Source organism: Mesoplodon densirostris, chromosome 8, assembly GCF_025265405.1.
Source record: "Mesoplodon densirostris isolate mMesDen1 chromosome 8, mMesDen1 primary haplotype, whole genome shotgun sequence".
In the NCBI taxonomy this organism is placed as follows: domain Eukaryota; kingdom Metazoa; phylum Chordata; class Mammalia; order Artiodactyla; family Ziphiidae; genus Mesoplodon; species Mesoplodon densirostris.
Window position 1 is genome coordinate 116,841,638 of NC_082668.1, and position 20,543 is coordinate 116,862,180.

General features: G+C 42.3%; 1 protein-coding gene and 1 pseudogene across 2 annotated transcripts in view; both read right to left on the reverse strand.

Annotated features, from left to right (window-relative positions):
- NCKAP5 (NCK associated protein 5) overlaps window positions 1–20,543 on the reverse strand; it is a 991,644-nt gene that overhangs the window by 898,857 nt on the left and 72,244 nt on the right. The gene's annotated exons all lie outside the window — the stretch shown is intronic.
- LOC132495403 (large ribosomal subunit protein eL39-like) lies at window positions 7,489–8,666 on the reverse strand (annotated as a pseudogene).

Here is a 20,543-nt window from a genome sequence, read left to right on the forward strand (position 1 = left end):
CAGGCGGACTCTCAACCACTTGCGCCACCAGGGAGGCCCTGTTTTCATTTCTTCATCTGCAAATTGAAGAAATCAAACCCTTCCCTTTCTGGCCTGATGTTGTTTATGTCTACCATGCCATCATTTATTTACTCACTCATGAAGGCCTTCAATGTGCCACTCAATGGCTATGTGCTGGGTAATAGCAGGGAATAATAAGACAAACATGCTCCCTGACCACAAATAACTTATAGTCATAAAGAAAACAGACAAATAATGAACAAACAATGACTATGTAATTACACTGATACTACTTCTGTAGGAGAAAAGAAAGATGGTAAGGCACTCTAAAGGAACTATTTAGGCTAGAACTCCTCCTCCCCTAGACCGCACACCTGGCTCTCTAAACCACTGAAGTGTGGAAAGGCAGACGGCTGGTGTGTTCCAAGAACTCTCCAAATGGACTGATTTACCCATAAGCATGAAACTGATCAATCTTATCAGATTTTGGCAGCTTCTAGATGACCATATTTGTGAGGAAGTATCCATATTTGCTTGTAGGACTATACAGACTCTTCTAAGGAAACCAACAGGGTCTCCAAACTTTAGAGACTAGAGATATGGCCTCAGTGTCAGCATTACCACTTGGCTAGGAACTACTGGCAAGGTCAAAGTCATAAACTAAAGCCCATTAACTTCAGTGAGAAAAAATGTTTCATGGCCACAAAATAAACTATTAACATTGGCTCTTCTCCCAGGCCTGAGTTGACTGTAAAGGAACCCAACAGTATATGGATAGCTTGGTTAAATTTATCAACAGTCATGGAAAACATCTCCTGGGGTATCTTATTTGCTGAATGTTGGGATGGCAGAGTCAGCCCAAAATTAATAAACTCCATTAACAAGATATTAGTTTATGCTAGATCAGAACTTGTAACTTTCAAGGATGTCTTCGAGTCAGTTGCCACATAAGATATACCCAACAACTCTGTGAGGTAGATGGGATGATCCGTCCATCTGAAAGAAGCAAACTATGGGCTAAGGAAGTTGAGTGAATCATTTCCAAATTATGTAGCTAATTGACAAACATGCAGACATATGTGTCCACGTGTGCGTGTGTGCACACACACACACAGACACCACATGTCTCTGTCTATGTCAAAGGGCTGCTATGTAGACACTGGTAGTGATGAGGTCCAAAAAGAACAGATGACATGGAAGAAAATACACAGACTAGATTACATAGAAAATATGTAGAAGAGAATAGACCATAGCTAGTCTCTGATCCTCCTATAAAAGTCCATTGTATTCTTTCTCAGAAAGCTGAGTTGCCAGTGACTACACTAAATGCCAAAGTGGGTAAATATCACTTGCCCTGTTTGCTTGTTTATTTTTAAAGAAAAAAGATCTTAAGGAAGACCCCTCAGTTCTTGGTCTGATTTCATTTGAAATCTTTCACTATTATTGCTGTTGTTGCTATAAACAGCAGCATCACTGTCATGATTTTTTTTTTATTCTTTTGGAATGGAAGCTCAAGCTCCAACAATGTGGAGCTGGTCATGTGACAATGAGGACAAACACTCGTTCTGTCACCTGAGGTACATTCTTGGCAATCCTTTGTACCCTTACCTGCAATTTAATGACTAAAAGCTCTTAAACATACTGTCTGAAACAGAATCAGACTACAGATGGGTTAGCATTCAACACATGTAAATATAGAACTCAGATTCAGTCAGCTGAATTGACCTTGTTAGGTTAGCAAAAATTTTATTCTATAACAGGTTGAGTAGTGAACGTTTAAAAATAGCTATTCCCCTCAGCAGTTATGCAAAAAGCCCAGACTTTGATATAGTTAAATAGTGTCAGGCATTATGAAAAGCTTGTTTTGGGTCTGGTAAAAACAATTCATAATCTATTCACTAGAATCATTGATGGATACCAGTTCATTCAATAGGTCATTGTGTTTCCTGTAATTCAGTCTTCCCACACTTTTTCACAAGGGCAGTCATTGGCTGGGTCCCTCTTTGGGGGAGACAAACCCTTGAAGAAACAATAACTAAGGTTTTTCTCAACTGGACCCTGGAAAACACAGCCCAGCACGCTGCAAGGGTAAAAGGCAATGCCCCATCCTGCATCTTTGAAAGCAGGGCTTATAAATAGCCCAGGGCACTTTCCTGTTTGGAGAACTCAGTAACAGCTGTTCATAGCCCACATTTCTTTCATACTTTTTTCCCTCCCTGCCACAAAGAAAATACAAACTAAAACTAGCTGTAGGAATGGACATTATTCAACATTCATGTGCCTTTAAAAATAGCACAGGAAGAGTCATAGACACAATGAAGGGAAAAATGAGCAAAACTTAGGAGGAGTAGAGAGGAGATACTTTTAAACAATGAGAAATTTAAGCAGGAAGGCAAGAAAAAAAAAAAGGGCAGGATTTGTAAAGGTTGCCTCTGACAAGTGATATGAAAGGGGCACTGTCCTGGGAATTAGAAAATTCAAGGTATTTGTTGGTGGTGATGCTAATTACTCATGCTTTCTTGGGCATGCCCCCAAACATCTCTAGGCCTCTTCTGTAAAATGGGCAGAGGGTAAACAAGACAGAGCTAGACAGTCTGTAAGAATTCCCTCTAATTCCAGAAATGTTATATTGTATGAAACTATAGAGAATGTTGGCTATTGGGCCATGGAGGAAGACTGGATTTACCCGCCAGATATTTCAGTTCCAGTCCCCTAGGGAAGGGCATTAAGGGGTTTGAAGATGAAACAAACTGAAGCACACCCAGCTTCCTGGCCACTGCTTCCCCCTCCTAGGACAGCTGCTTAAGGGGATGGTGAGAAAGCTGTCCTCAACCCCCTGGATATAACAGCAGCAACAAGGCAGCCACATAGTCTAATTCTCAGAAGTCCACAACCACAAAATTCCCTTCTCCTTGTCCATGGTGCCCAACGGAAGGTTCCTTCCCAAGACTCACAAATTCAAGATGGCAGAACGTGCATCCTTTGACTAGAAGCCTCATGGCCTGTGGGTAAAGAGCACAGGTACTGGAGTCAGACAGACTTGTACCCTCCACTTTGCCGAGTACCAGATCCATGACCTTTGGTAAGTTACTTAATATTTCTCTGATCTTCAACTGTTGTTGTTGTTGCTTTTAATTTCCCAAAATGGAGACAGAAATGCAGTTATGAGCTTTATATGTAGTTATCAAAGTGCATGACATGGAGTAAACACTCAATAGATATTACCTACTATTTTTGCTAACATTATTTTCATGGAGTGTTTTACTTACTTAGCTTGGAGAAATGTTTTTTTATTTGTTTTTCCCAGGCCCTTTGACCTCCTGAATCACCCTATCATCTTTGATGGAAAAAAAAAAAAGCCTTCTAGCATAAGATGGTCAAGGAGCAACTGACTGCACATTGACTAGAGTTCAATTAAGCAGGCAAAAATCAGTCTATAAGCCCCTAATATGGACCACTTAGTGAGTAAATCTAAACATTTAAAACTGGGACTTCAAGTTTATGGTTAGACTTCCCTAGGGCAAAAAATGCACACTTTTCCATCCAGCCTAGACATGCAAAATGTCTCGCTTATACCTCACCCCTCTCACCACGAAAAGGAACATACATCTGCATTTTGGGAGTCTCACCAGATGGGATATTTTCTCTGCTTCTGCTATGAACTGTGCTAAGAAATCGGTCAACAATAAATGGAAACTCTAGGTGTATATGCTTGTCTAAAGCCAGGATCCTAACGTTCGTATCTGCCTTTTCTGCAGATACAAGGTTAGATTATCTGAAAATGCCCCCAAAGGACAAATCATCTTACATGAGGGAAGGACACTCTGAGGAACTAGTCTATGTTCAGGGAGATAAAACTTAAAAATGGGTTACAGGGCTTCCCTGGTGGCGCAGTGGTTGAGAGTCTGTCTGCCGATGCAGGGGACACAAGTTTGTGCCCCGGTCCGGGAAGATTCCACATGCTGCAGGGTGGCTGGGCCCGTAAGCCATGGCCGCTGAGCCTGCGCGTCCGGAGCCTGTGCTCCGCAATGGGAGAGGCCACAACAATGAGAGGCCCGCGTACCAAAAAAAAAAAAAAAAAAAAAAAAAAAAAAAAAGAGGGTTACAGAGGGAATCTTTCTGGGAAGATCTGAGAGAAAAGACAATCATCCATCCCGAAGGACTCACAAAAGTTCCTGTATGAAAGCAAGGCTTTCCTAGAACTGTATTTTTAAGTCATCTCCACTTCTAACTCACCTTGACATGGCCTTCCTACAGCAAAATAGAATCACAGAATTTTAAAGTAGCAAGAAAGAAACCATATACAATCTTTAGATGAATCTCTTCCTTTTACTTGCCCAGGTTACTACAGCTGACCCTTAAACAACACCAGTTTGAACTGCATGGGTTTTTCCCCTTCTACGCAGATTTTTTGCATGAGTAAGTAAATGCTACAGTACTACATGGTCTGAGGTTAGTTGAATCCTCAGATGTGAACCGGGGATATGAGGGAACCATGGAGACAGAGGAACCACAGGGTTAGGGTTAAGTTATATGCAGATTTTCAACTGCATGGAGAATCCGCACCCCTAACCCATGCATTGTTCAAGGGTCAATTGTACTCATTTGTGTTTTAGTTTTTATTTTTTTAATTTTTTTTTAATTTTCTTTTTTTTTCCCTTTTTGCGTTATGTGGGCCTCTCACTGTTGTGGCCTCTCCCGTTGCGGAGCACAGGCTCCGGATGCGCAGGCCCAGCGGCCATGGCTCACGGGCCCAGCCGCTCCGCGGCATATGGGATCCTCCCAGACCGGGGCACGAACCCGTATCCCCTGCATCGGCAGGCGGACTCTCAACCACTGCGCCACCAGGGAGGCCCTAGTTTTTATTTTTTAAAGGTAACTATGTGAGGTAATAGATATGTTTTTTAAAATTTATTTATTTAATTTATTTATTTTTGGCTGCTTTGGGTCTTCATTGCTGCATGCAGACTTTCTCTAGTTGCGGTGAGCAGGGGCTACTCTTCGTTGCAGTGCGCAGGCTTCTCATTGCAGTGGCTTCTCTTGCTGTGGAACACAAGCTCTAGGTGTGCAGGCTTCAGTAGTTGTGGCACATGGGCTCAGTCGTTGTGGTGCATGGGCTCACTTGCTCCATGGCATGTGGGATCTTCCCAGATCTTCCCGGTTAGATCAGGGATCTAACCCGTGTCCCCTGCATTGGCAGGTGGATTCTTAACCACTGCACCACCAGGGAGGTCCTCATTTGTGTTTTAAGGTTGATCCCAAATGACCTAAATCTCAGCCCAGAGAAATCACATATAATACGTGGCTTTGGTTCCCCCCCACCCCCGCCACACACACTGGACACTGAGTAAATCCATCTAAATGTCCAAGGCTCTGGATGTTGGTGCCTTCAATTTGAAATGGACATGGCAACAGAAATATGCCTAAGAATTTACCAAGGAAAGCAGAGTACCCAGAAACCCAAGATTTAATCTGAGTGGTGGAAATTGTGATCATCAGCTCTGTTAACCTATGGATTCGATTTCACACAGAAGACTAGGCAGGCCCAAAGGGGAATTTCAAGGGTGCTGGGCAAAGGTGGCTACGGAGGAGGTTGGAAGAAAATAGTCTTAGGATGCTAGCAGAACAGGGGTCAAGGGGTCTCAGAGACGGAGCACCAGTCCTATAAAGGGTCAAGGACTTCCCCTTGGCAGTCTTTCCTTTTTGACATAACAATTGCCCAAATGTCCAGGTTAGGAGTACTCATGGCAAAGCTCTCTGTGCCAGCATCAATGATTGACACCCTGGAGTTGGACGCAGCCCAGGTGTTGCAGCAACCCTCACTCCCACATCCTGAGGGAAGTCTGTCTAGGACGTAGGTCCCCAGCCAGGCCAAGAATGGGCCATCGAGAGTAGTTATGGTGACACCAGTTCCTCTAGAACCCTAAGGGAGCACCTATCCCTGGGTGATTCCAAAGCTGGTCCAGAAAACAACACAGGTGAATCCTATCCATACTGTTTTCAGATTTCTCAGGCCTGCTGAGTGAGCAGTTAACACCTGCTCTGTGGTAATAATGGTGTGTGCAAAAAAGTCCGAGAGAATCACCAAGGCTCTGATTGAATCGAAGAGCATCTCTAAGCAACTGGAGCCAGCGGGAAAGAGAGAGAATGGTGAAGGGCAAAGGCAAAAAAGAGTCCATCCAAAATTCAAGGCACAATCTCCATTGCACAAGACATGTTGTACACCATCAGCATAAGCAAGAGAAGGTCTGGAGGCAAGAGACTTAGGGTTTGCCTGGATGGAAAGTCAAGTGAGGACACTGGGAGAAACAGGCACCTCATGCATCGTCACTCAGCCTTAAGCCAATATTTTTAACCCCAGTGGACAGACCCATCAGACCTAGGCCGCTAGCCCCAGGAAGACACAAGTGACACAGTCAACTACAAGGTTTCTGGTGCCCGATTCCAAGGCAATGTTCCTTTTTAGCCAAGTCTTCTTCGTGGACCCAAGCTCTGACTGTTTGCTTTGTATTCACGGAGTTCGTAATCTGTTTCATGCTTTCTGTGAAGAGCTTTGAGTTTTCCTCAAGGAGAGGTCTCAAGTATGTCTGCTTATTTTCCCAGAAGAACCAGAAGAGACGTCAGGGAAACACTCAACTTGGAAAGTGGGAAAAGAAGAGAATTTGATATCGAGAGACAGAGAGCATGAGCAATACCCAAACTCATCTCATGTCCACCTAAGGTGTCTTATCCACATCGGTCAATATGCATTCATTCATTCACTCAATAAATACTGGAAGTTTCTGACATGCCAGGCCCTGTTTTAGGCACTAAGCAAAAAGGGTTATAAAAAGCTGCTCTTGTGGAGTTTGCTACCTGGCATGGGAGATGGACAAACCACACATAAATAAGTATATCATTAATGTCAGGTAATGACAATGGTCCTGAATGAAAATATAGCAGGAATTGGGGTTCTTGAGCGGCTGGCATGAGGTAATTTAGACAGGGTAGTCAGGGAAGTCTCTCTAACAGGGGTCCCTATCACGTGAGGGATGGAATTTTGACAAGATGTGAAGGGTTAGCGAGCCTTAGCTCTGAGACGTGAGCATAGTTTAAGAGCCTCAAGATCATCAATCCAGCTAAAGTCACTGGGCCAGGCTAAGGTGGAAACAAGAGACAACATAGTCACTGCCCCCCTGCAGGGCCTGTCAGATGAGGACTGCAGCATGCTTGCTGTATATGGGTCTGCAATTTCTTTATGCTGTTCATAAAGGCATGTGAAAGTTTAATGCATTTCTTTGTAAATGTGCTTAAATCTCTGTCTATTTTCCCCAAGAGCACTAGTGCAGAGACACTAACACAAAGAGAAAAATCATTTCCCCAATAAAACACATCCAGCTGTTCAGATAGTAGTGACGGTCGAAGAGTGATATGGTAAGATGCAAGTGAAGTGACCTTGACACAGCATAAATATGTATGCCACTTCATGTGCTTAGTGTATGGGGCTCCTTATAGATCCAGCTTGGTTCTTCTCCAATATCTTCTCTTGGAGTGGTATCTAATTTTATTAGCAATTTTCAGTCAAATCCATTGGGGAATAGGATGATTCTGCTTTTGTTTTTTGGCCAGGAATTGCTTAATCCTGAAAGTCCTGGGAGAAGATATGGCAAGGAGCAAATTCAACCGCACAGAGGGTGGCGGAAGAGAGAAGAGAAACAAATGTGCTTAAATCTCTCTCGTGCACTTTTCTTGCTCTTACTGGAAGAGGGTTATTTTTTCCATTTCTTCTCTGTGTCACTTCCCCCAGGAACTCCCATTTCTTCGTCGGCTTTCTGGAAGGTCTTCCCAGCAACTCCAGGCCAGAATGCTTCCTCCTTTCTCTGACCCAACTCTTCTTTGGACTGTCCTACTCTGTATAATACCTGCTTCACCAGCACCCAATGCAGGATGCAGGATCCCAGTTTGTTTTTGTTTTTGTTTTGCATGTTTTTGTTTTGCATGTTTTGTTTTCCATGTCATCTCTGGACAAGCAACAGAGTCAGGAAAAATGTGAATTCTAATTCCAGCCCTTCTACTCACTAGTTGTAAACTAGTTTTTCAAGCTCCACTGTAAAATGGGATGCGAGCACTGGTACCTACCTTATGGCGTGGCTGTAAAGAGGAGACATTATAAGAGGGAGTTTGGGAATGCAAGCTGCTGTCAGCAGGGTTATGGGTTCTTGTAATAAGGGGCTATGCCTTTGATTTTCAGTTATGTCCGACAGTGCCTATGACACATCATGTTCCCTACCAATGGTCTTTGAAGGCAGCATAACATGCTCCAAAAAGCACTGAATTTGGAATTATCAGGGATAGACTCCTTCCAGGTTCTGTCACTTTCTAGTTACACGACCAAAAACAAAGGTCATATAGCTCCTCCAAGCCTCAGTTTCCTCATCTACAAAATAGGCATAATCATGCTAACCTCACAGGGTTTTTGGGTATAATCCATGAGATAATATACAGAAAGAAGAAAGCATTTCCAGCTCTAAAACTTCTGATTCCGTGGCTCTTAACTCCTTAACTCTCACTGATTTAATATAAAATCCAGTTAGGTGAATCCACAATTCCTTTAAAAAGAAATTCATAGACTAAGTACCTCTCTCTGACAACTCCTTCCTGGACCAGAGCACCAGGGACAGAGCCATTTTGCTGTCGCCCAAAACAGAAGTCACAAGGAGAGGGCCATTGGTTAAGGTACATGTGACTCAGCTCAGGGCTATCAGAATTCCATGTATTTCTTTCCAAGGTGAAGGTCATTAATGGCCTCTGCACTGCTAAATCTGACAAACTGCTTTCTGTTTATTTCAGTTTAAGTTCCTCTATCTGAAGCAGTCAGGTGGTGTTATAAACATCTCACGGAGTGGCAGTGCAAAGTTGGGTGTAGCTCAGTCACTGTGCCCTCAGAGACATATCCAGCAACTTTTTGCAATTCTAGATGATACTCTGACCTTGACAGGATTTACATTTTGCTGATACACTTCAATGGGTAGGAGGCAGAACCGGATGTACAGCAGTTGAAAAATAATATAGGCACAAATGCCAGTATAGGTCCACAGGGCAGGAAGAGACTAGACTGAGCATAGGAAAAAGCAAACACAGCTGAAAGTAAGAGTTACCATTAGCCAACAACTAAATATCACCACACCATTCTCATTCAAGACTATTACATTATCCTCACCATGACTCTGGCAAGCTCATGAAATCTGGTGACAATATGGACACTACCAAAATATTTTGTAAACCCAATCGGTGGGCACCATGAGAGCAAGGAATTGTATCTGTTTTGTTTGACTGATGGGTCTCAAACTCTGTGAATGGTGCCTGGCACATAGTAGGTGCTCAATAAACATTGAACAAAAAAAAAAAAAAAAAAAAAAGAAGGAAGGAAAGAGAATCCCAGGGTTTCCTGCTGGATTCCTACTGCATTTCATGATTGCAGTTACAAAGCCATTTGTGTTGAGTCATCATCCTCTTACACAATTAAAAACTTTCCATTAACTTTTATATAGCGAACTTTTCCATTTGCTTACAGTACAGAGAAAGTAATAAACTAGAATGTGCAGCTCCATCAAAAGGAAAAAAAAGTGAGCAGACTGAATAGATGATGCGACCAAGATCAGGTACAAAGACTGACCAAAGGGAGGACCTGGAAGGTCTGAGCTCAGCCAGCTCCCCTGTGTTCCACCACCTGAAGACTGCTCACATTCTGGGAAGCAGTAAAACAGAGAGAGAGGACAAGTTTTTCTTACTTACCTAAGAATTCATTCTAACATCAGGGAAGGATGGATTTATGAGAATAGGTTGGTAGTTCTTCAGCTTGTTCCACATGGCCGGCCTTCCTGTTCAGAGATGATGCTATGGACCATAATGCAGCCTCTGGAATGGGGATTAAGAGGCCCACGTAGGGCCCCTTTTCCATTGCTTTTTGCCATTAGAGAGACGTAGCTTTGCCTCTGCAACTCAAGACTGACTCTCCATTGTGCCTTAACTGTCCATCCTCACCACACCAAAAGCCAGTCAGGCAAGCAACTAATTTGCTAATGGCGGCTAACCCTACCTGGCCCAAACCTGGAGCCTCAGACTTTCCTCCACTCCCCTTTCTTGTCCACCAAAATTTCCCAATCCTCTCTCTCACAATAGCCTTCTTCTCTGCATTGCCACTGCCATGACCTTAGCTCAACTTTTTCTTGGCTTTCTCCTAAACTAACAGAAATATCTGCTAACCAGACTCCAGGCTTCAAGTCATGCACCCCTTCAATCCATTTTTCATATTTTCACCCCAGATGTGATTCTAGAAGGCCGTCCTCATCATATACCATTGTACTGGAAAACCCAGTTCCTTGGCACAGAATATCAGACCCTTCGTGACCTGGCTCCTGTCACCCTCTCCAGCCTCACGTCCAACTTGTCCTCTGGTGACGTGCCACCCCCTGACCCTGCCTATCTGCTGGCCATTCCTGAAGCACACTAGCTCCCTCATACTGCTGCGCCTCATCCTACATGGTCCTCTGTCCAAAACATGCTTCCCTCTGTCATCTTCCAACCAATCTCCTTTCTATTTTTTAAACCTACTGGAGGTTTCCCTGATCCCATGAGGGAGACCTCCAACCACACACCGTTGTGTGTCCCCAGCACCTTCTTTTTCTATCATAGTAAACATAGCACTAGATTATAAAGTATTTGTTGAATTACCTCTTCCCATGGTTAAAGACTGTGCTTCATTTATATGAACACACACACACACACACACAGCGCACACAACTAAGACTCACTAAATGGTTGCCGACGGAATGAATAAACACATTCATCTCTGTCTCTCAGATCTGCCCTTCCGGTTCTTCCTGCAAATAATGTACTTGCTGATTTCCCAGATGCCAGAAGACAGCCATTTGAGTACTTAAAAAAATCAAGTGTACTGCTAATGCCACTTGGGAGGTTGAGGGGATAGAAAATACATCCTGCCAGATCCAGACGAGGCTCCTGGTCTGTGGGAAGGAGAGCACAACTATCCAATTACTATCTGAAAGGAGAGACTGCAAATGCAATCTCTGGCAGAGTTCTGTGATAGGGCGCCTTGTCGCCCCACCATCAGGAACTAGAGCTGTGCAGACCAGGAGCACACCGACGCTCAGCGCAGCTGACAGGGCGACTTGACCAAGCAACACGTGCACAGGCTCCCACGCTCAGAATGAGCTGATAACCAGCTGCTACCTACCGAGAGCTATTATGACTTAAACTCCTGTGAGATTTGTAGAGCCCAATGCCAGAGCAGCTTCTTCAGTTAATGAAACTGCTGTTTCATGACAGCCTGTTTCTGAAGGGCTGTGGTTACATGTGTACAGAAAGTCCTCAGGATAACGTAGAAGGATTCAATCCAGAGACATGGGTATGGAGGGGATGGCTGGGGGTGTCAATTAGTCACACTTAGGAATAAACCCTCTAATTCATCTGAATAATGTAAATACTAGACCAGGGGGGAATGACTACCTAAAAATGACATTTAAAATAAACAAGCAGTGAAATATTTCCTTACTGGTTACTCCCAGGCAAAATGTTATGCCTGGCTCATATAATGTCACGATGTCTCAAGCGTATTATTAAATGATGTAATACACTTGCTCTGACAGATCATCATTTGTTTATTTAGAAGTTCATTAAAGCCAGGGGTGTGCACGAAATCCATTAATATTCAGGCTACAAATTTGTGTTTTTTGTTATTGTTGTTTCTTTGTTGTTTTTTTACCAGTGGTTCAGTCAAATATATCTAACAAAATTCTTTTGGAGATGATATTAGGAACCAAAGTCAACTGTTTTTTTTCTAAGTCAACTTTTGACATTATTTCCAGACAAGCAGAAATGAACAAAGCAGCCCTCATTGAATCTTTGTTGAATCCCTGATTGCTCAGAGCAGGAGAAAGCCTTGTAGAAAAAATGGAAATCCTGCTTACCCAGGAAACAGTCAACCTTGTGGGTGGCACATAGGGCATCTCTTGAACCCAAGTCTGTGCTCCTTGTTAATTGCTGATTGAAAATTACCTGCTTTAGTTGGGGGGGGAGGGGGAGGGATAAATTAGGAGCTTGTGATTTACACACACTACTATATATAAAATAGAGAACCAATAAGGGCCTACTGTATAGCACAGGGAATGCTACTCAATATTCTGTAATAGAAACCAAAAAAGAATGAATATATGTATATGTATAACTGAATCATAATGCTATACACCTGAAACTAATACAACATTGTAAATCAAGTATATTCCAATAAAATTAAAAAAAATAAAAAGATTTGCTTCTAAAACTTTGGCAAGAACGAGTTCAGATCAACTGAAATGTCTATAGAGCTAGTTGAGAACACAATTTCAAAAGCATGATCACTCTTTGGAACTGGAATCTACTTTTTAACACAAATTACACAGCCATTACATGGAAAAGCTGATGTTTTAAATGCAAGAATATGTCCTATAAATGACTTCTGTTTCCATAATTTAAGCAATAAATCAACTAAGGAGTTTCCTTCCTGTAAAAAAAAAAAAGAAAAGAAAATTACCTGTTCTATGAAAATTATATTTTTCACATGCTTTGTGGTCAGTTCTAATCCAATAGCTTCTCCAAAGTCCACTCTGTGTCCTCCAGCTCACATTCATTTCTCTTTCCTTGACCATTTATAGGTCTCACTGTGCATCCCTCTTGATTTTGCATGTAATTTACACATAGTCAAGATAGTAGAAAATACATCTGACAAAATTTATGACATGCTAACCAAGCACATAGCAACTTCTCCAAAGATTCTCTCTGAGCCTTGTGGTCCTTTTGTGACAACTTAACACTGACAAAGCCTGTGGGCCTCAAGGTGTGCACCCCAGTCCATCAGCACCAGCATCACCTGGGAACTTGTTAGACGTGCAAATTCATGACCCCACCCAGACCTGCTGAATCAGAAACTCTAGGGCTAGGACCAGTCATCTGTGTTTTATTGAGGCTTCTATGTGATTTTGCTTTTATGTCAAACTGGAGAATTACTGTACTACAATTACAAATCGGCATCTATTTGGGAAATTTTGACCAGCTTATGAGAAGAAGGATAGATCGAAGTTCTTATGGTGGATTCAAACAAGTTAAAAAACAAATTTAAAAAACGTCAATTATCTCGGCAAAGAACTACTTCTTGCAGAAAGTAGGCACATTAAGAGTAGTCATCTGAAGAAAAAGAACCAGCTCAACACAAAACACAAAACAGAGAAATGTTTGTCTAACGGAGCAACACAGATGATATTTCTAATTATCAAGAGAACTGCTTAGCGCTGAGTGTCAGGATTACCACACATCCTGAATTAATTCAGGTTCTGGGCTGAATGAACGTGCAAAGCTTATTCCCATGGAAACCGAGCACTATACAGATTGATAGGGTTAGAGCACATATAACAGAACTAAGGCAATTGCCAATTTTAAAAGATTAGCAGTGAAAACTTGACACCACACATTTATTTTCCAAATATCAGACATGGCTCATCTATAGTCAAAATTTGATTTAAGAGAAAAGAAAAGCCCTACGACAACACAGCCTAGCATCTTTCAGCTCTGGCCAGAATGAGGTAGGAGGTCTGTTTTCTTAATACCGCCCTCATTACAAGGAGATTGTTTTGAACATTGGGATTAAACAGGTTGCCATGGCCTCCTGCCTGGAGTTCAGTGTGCCAAGGTTCAGTCATGAGCCGGCTATGAATGGGCTGAATGAGATGCTCACAGATAGGGTTTCCCACTCCAAACTCCTGCCATAGAGCATCCCACCAGAAAGGTCACCAGGAAGTAACAGAGTGCTAAGAGTGATCCAGCCTCTCCCCACTTTTTCTGGCATTCCTTCCCTGGTCTTCACTAATGACCTTGTCACATAGGACACATCTGCTGTATAAGAAAGGCTGCTTCAAACAGCGGCAGATCTGTTGTCTGCCATTCCCGAGCACAGAGAACAATAGGGAAGTTGCTTTAGACCTCCAAAAGATTTGTTTGTTTGTTGCTTGGGCAATTTTGGTATTTCCAAATTTTATATATGACTGTGGCCAACTGGGAAGAAGGCAGACAAGTTCAAAGCACAGCTAACTATGTTCTGATACAGGCCTTTGTCTCCAGTAGATAATAGAGAAGGAACCACAGGGGATTTTGTCTCCGTGTCCTCAGAGAGACACAAAGAACCTCAGGTAGCACAAACCAGAATGTTTAAAATGAGCAAATGCGACCTGCAGAGCCGGGCTTAGGCTTAATATCTATTCAAATATCTAAGACCCCTTCCAGCTTTAAAATTCTCCCCTTCTCTGATCTTGTAGCTTCTCGTAGGGACTAAGCCTTTGAAATGTCATGCCAGGTTTCAGGGATTGAGGTTTTTGTCAAGAAAAAAAAAAAAAGCCCATAAACAGATATGCTGCAAAATTGAGTTTGTATCTGTAAACGCTCAGCATTTGAGAGCGGTGCCTTACATTTTCAAGGGCTAGTGGTAGTTTTCAGAGTTTCGTATTTTTTGGAAGGTAAGGTAAGAGCCACAGATTTTTGATAAGCAAATCTGCTGAACAAGGCCCTGGGGAGGGGGTCCAGACAAGTTGATGGATTCCTTTCAGGATATTTATATTTACATGCAATTAGGCAGAATGTGTGTGAGGGAAGAAATGGAGGGGAACAGAGGGCAGAGGTGCAAAATAAAAGGGAAAGAAAAGAAAAAGCAGCAAAGACATTCTGTAAGAGAAGAAGCAAGTGGTTTCCACCCTGTGTCTTGCGTTCAGCGGCTCTGACCTGAAAGTCTAGAAGGAGATGAGAGAGTTTGCCCCCTTTCTCCAAGAGGTGATCAACTCATAATCCCAAGCTTGATACGAGTATCTCATAAGCTTTGATAGTTCATTAATTCGGCTTCCACAGATACAATTGTGTTATTGCTCCAAGAATAACCCAGGCCTATATGAAATGTAGCGGCCATGCCCAGGTCTGTGACCTCCTGTTTCAAGGAACTGGCTGGCTGACATTTTATTTGAGCTCTAATACAGGTTGCCAGGCCAAGACTGTTTTCTTTGCATGGGAGGAGATGGCCCTGTAAGATTAACTGGGAAGTTACTGGTAACATTCCAGTTACTGAATTGGAGCGGCCAGGTGTCCGTGGCTTTATCTTTTTGTTTGCAACTTTTGCAGATCTGACCAGAGTCATAAGGACTACTACCAAAGGATTATGAGCCGTCTTGGGCTTGAGACCCAGTACCAAATTTGTAAAAATGAACCAGTCTTTAGTCAGGAAGAAAAGTTTTAGATTATCTGGATGTGAGATAAATATTTAACTCCAAAAGTTTATTTGCAAGTTAAACTACTACCCCCAAGAGAGTGGAATATATCTGTCTTTCTGTCTCAATCATCTCTGGTTCCTAAAAATGCACAGGCTAAGTGGAATAACCACATTTTCAAAGGTCATGCAGCACAACCCATGCCAGGCAGACACATCTTCCTGCTACGTCATCAAAAACCAACCTAGTATTAAAGTTCGTAAGTCAAGAGTTATTTTTACAAATAAAGTAATTCTGTAGGTACAAAAATACTTCTCAGTGTAGACTTTTCTCCTCTTTTTGATATGGTGATAAGTCTTCTCTCCATTCAAAGATATGTCCATAAATCTCTAGTGCCTTTAGAACATAACACTGAAAACACACACACAAGCTCTCCTCCTAACCTAGCTGTTCATAAACCAGTGAAAGGGAAGGACTGTGTTACTCAGGAATAAAATGTTGGCCCCTGAGTGTGGTTACTAACTGAAATTTAAACACAGGTTTTCAGGGGTCAAGGTGAAATGAGTAGACCGGAGCGAGGCTCCTGGTTGGCGTATTAAATCTCTGACAGTTTCCTAGAGGTAAATGTAGTCATTTTGGGGAAAAGGGCTTTCCCATAGCCTAGCTATCCAGGTTACTGGGATGGGGTATTGCTAAGGAGCTCAAGTGTATAACTGTCCTTTGGACAGCTAAGCCTCGGTTTTTTCACACAATATAAAATAACTTAAAGCACCAGAAGCAGTAATGGAGACCATCCAGTTTAGACCTTAAGTCGTAGCACTGGTGATACACAGCAGAGGCACCTGTGCAACATACTCAGAAGATAAGACAGTCTCTGGGAAATAAGCTAATGTTACCATATGGATTTTTAAAATATAATACCTGCATGTCATTGCTGTAATGTGCATTTTTGAGGCAGTCGTGAAACTGGTGTGTGATTGTTGGTGTGCTCTGTTGTAAATTCAAAGAGCTTGTTCAAGTTTTTTTTTTAACCTATTGTTTTCAGAGTGTCTATTTTGAATTAAAACTTCTTACACCATTAAAAAAAAAACTCAGGAGTGTCCTTTATAGATGCACATGAAAATATTTACTGATTAAAAAAAAGCCCACAATTCAATGCCAAGGAAAAGGGACACAAAAGCCCAACTTTCTTATTTTGCAGATTCCTGATTTTCAGAGGTAAAAAAATGGATCCTAACTTGTTTCTGACCCAAAGCTATTTTTTAAATAGTTTCTCTGATCAGCCACAAGGATGTAGAGGAGGAAACACTGTAAACACTCATGGGTTTGGAGCTCACGACCTGGAAATATAAGATCATTCCATCTGAAATCCACTGAGTCTGCGTCACTTTGCAGCAAAAACATGCAATTGTATGAAAAGGACCCATTGCTTTTAAGAACGTGGATGTCTGTTTCTGCATTCATTTATTCATTAGATATTATACCTACTTTGTGCTGAGGATGATAACTTGATGCCACGCACTCACCTGACTAAGTTCTCAAGTTCAGAACTGGTACCAAGTGGGAGCCATCGGTCAGAGGCCAACCCCTGTTTCCTGGGGCTTTCCTGGCTTTGGGACCTCCTCCCAGATCCTCAGTGTCAGAGTCATTCTGCAGTGGTTCTTCACCACAGTATCATGCATTCATTCAACTGACACCTTCTATCGTGCTCAAGGCATGTAAAGGCAAGGGCAGTCCTTGCCCTAAGAAGCTTAGTCCGGACCCTTCTGAAATCTTGTCCTTGAGACTGTGAGCCAGTAGAGCTTGTTTCTGTATTTACACCACTGCAATCATACTTAGACTTTCTTCCAACTCTTCCATCTCTTCAGTTCTCCCCTCCTTTTCCTCCTCCAAGCAAGGGTTTATTTAAAAAGAAGAAGAAGAAGAAGAAGGAGATGGAGGACGAGAAGAGGAAGAACTTGGATGTTAGGCTTTAGATATGCAAAGCAATGCCAGTCATAAATGATTTATTTATTGTTCAAAACAGACTGAAAATGATTCTATTTGCTGTTAATTCAACTATCGTGTAAATTGGAAAAGCCTTAAGCTTCAGTCCTTTAAAAAATATTCAGTCACATAGACCATCTACTCCAAAGCTTCCAAATCAGTGAGCTCTGACCATTTATTCAACCCCTCTGAAGTTCATAAAACTGTGACTTGTGACAAAACTTTTCCTTATAATTTACAATTCAAGCATGCTTATCAGGTCAGAGACGCTCCTCCATGGACATGTGTCTTTCTGAAGCAGAACTTTGGAAAGTAGAAGAATTCTGAGAGACAACTCGAGTGGGAAGGTTGCAAGCTAGACAGAACAATAATTTCTCTCAAATGTCAAAATGCCAATTGGAATGGCCGCATCCCATTGAGACGACAGTGCGGAGGGCAAAACAGAATCCTTAAATTCATTATAAAGCTCACAGGTGGCTTTGGACAAAGTGGGAAGTTCAAGCATTAAGATGGGATTGCAAACTGACTTTTTAAAAAAGGCTATCTTGACGCAGTTGAAAGGAATCTAAGTGAATAACTCCCAGATAGTACAAACTACCTACGATTGAATTTTCCTCAGAATCTTTACAAGTGAGTTTCTTATGATAGTGATACATTTGTGACATAGATTTCTTTCCCTTTGATCTCTCTTTATGTCTCATTGATGCCTGCAAGTCCATCATTAGACATTCCCACCTTTATCACATATTTAAATGCAACACAGAGGAGAGGCCCACTATGCCTTCTCAGTGGCCGAAACTCCCAGCTGTACTGGGAACACTTTGGTAGCTGAAATCTTGTTTTTCCCGTCTTTGGTATTCCTCACACTGTTCAAGGCACTTGATATCACAGAATCATTGAGGTTCAAGGAACTTGACAGGTCACTGGGCCCCATCCTCTGATCACAAAGACAAAAAGGTGAAGCTAAAACTCAGAAGAAAGAAGACAACTGTCTAGAGTGAATCAGCCCATTAGTGACAAAGCTGGGACCAGAAATGGGGAGTCTGCAGGCACTTGGCAACTCACTTTGAAACCGAACAGGACCCTGTGGGCCTCCTGGACATGGAAGCCTTTCTATGTTCCCCTGTTCTTGACCTTCCCTGAGTTCCAAAGGGCAGGTTCAAACAGTTGCTAGTCAGGAAAGGGAGGGGATGCAGAGACAAGGGAGGAGCAGTCAAGAAACAATAGCGCAGCCTTGGGGCAGGGTCCTGGTTCCGCCTCAAGGGATACACATAACCATATCTTTGAGCTCTTCTGCAGAACTAAAACCCCCAACAAATGGAAGATGTTAACTACTTGATGAAGCATTCTTCATTCCAGAGAGAAGGTCACAGTTTGATAACTTAAGAGAACCACAGAAGCTCATCAGGAGATCACCTGAGGCCAGATTAAAGGAACCAGAGCAGCTCATTAGGAGGAGACCACCTGAGGCCAGATTAAAGGAGTGCAGGCCCTGCACACACCCTGATCCTTATCAGCAACCCAGCTCTTGAACCATTGCTGTAAAACTCCTCACCAAATTCCCCAGGGTGGAAACACACAGTTGAGGGTAAGAGCCCGCTGTGTCCCCCTTTGCCTGGCAAAGCAATAAAGCTATTCTTTTCTACTTCAGCCAAAACCTGTCTCTAGTGCATAGAGGCCAAGTTTTCGGCATCAACTTCCCAAGCCTTTACTGAGCCCTCTGTGGGCTGGGCATTGTGCTATAGATCGGGTGCATGACTACAAATGCCTTTTCATAGAGAAATGAGTTGGTCAGACTCAGAAACCAATAGTCACAATGAATCTACCTACCTAATTGTAAACATAGAAGTTAGTTCTTAACCCTTGTGAATCCATCTAAGGAACTTAATAATTGAGATATAGAAATCATACTCTTAGAATGTTTCACCTGAAAAAAAGTACTGGAACTTAGAGCCCACAGATGTGTTTTTAAGTGAGATTCCATCAAATTTAATTTAACTTTATTAATAAAACATTTTCCCATTTATAGACTATGAATAGAGAGCTCAAGCATTTTAGTTATATAGTCAAAATTAAAGCTGTGTTTATTCACTTATTTAGTCAATTTATTACGTAGGTGTGTATACAAAGAATATAGATCCCGAAATCTTGATTTGATTAGTCCTGATGTGCAGATCTGTTTACTATTAACAACGGCTAAGTTATTAACTTTTCTAAAGGATCAATTCATTGTCATGGATGACGGTGAATCTTAGTCAAGTGTGAACCCTTACTCCATTCAGTTTTCCATGAATTCTCTCAGATAATTAGTTTTAAGAAATATCACGACATGGCACCTTATCATTTTCCAGTCCTCCTGGGACAATCTGAAACATGGGACAAGGACATGAACCACAGAGTTCAAAAGGGAAGGGGCATTAACATCCAACACTTGACATGCAGCCCTTGCTTCGTGGGAGCATGGAGGCTCCCTAGATTTCTGAGTTCCCATCACCTCATGTACTTGTGGTAACTGCAATGCCTACTGCTTTGGTGTCTGGCCTTGGATTTCCCCAATAACTCGGAACTCCACACATGGTCTGTCTGGTTTATTTACACATATCTTCATCTAGTTGATATGTACCTTTTCCCAACTGTACTAAATTTATCCCATTTTGGAGATGGGCAGAAAATATAATGCCTGGGGTTGAGATGTGCTACATTTCAGAGGCCTTTGCTACCCCTCATCCATGCAGACATCATGGACCAGGGTCCTTGTCCGCCCTGGGATATCACATAAATGCTGGCTTGTTTCTGAAGGCTGAGAGAGCAGAGAAGAAATTGGATCCAATTATTGGATATCAGTTGTGTGTATGTGTGTGTCTGTGTATGTGTGTATTGTTATTGCTGTTTGATCATTATTCTGGTCTCTCTTTTTCCTTCGGCTGAACAGTCACTAGCCTGTCTCTAGAGAGTTAATCCAGCCTCAAGACTGACTCAGTTCTCAGCCCTCTTTCCTCTTTCTGTCATCCATCCACATTCCCCTCTTGACATTCACAAAGGGCCAAAGCAGAGAAAGATTCCGGAACGCAGCTCTTCTCAGCACAGCCTTTGAGCTTCTGTAACTCCCATCTGTGCGGCTTCCCAAGGGAGCCCTCACTAGAGCTCTGAAGGAAGCATGGCAGAAATCCTGAGGAAAAAAATACTGAATTTTTAAGAGAGCTATATTTTTTGAAGATTTTAATAGGAGCACAGAGACTTGCATACAAGGTGCTCAATGAAAATTTGATAAATGTA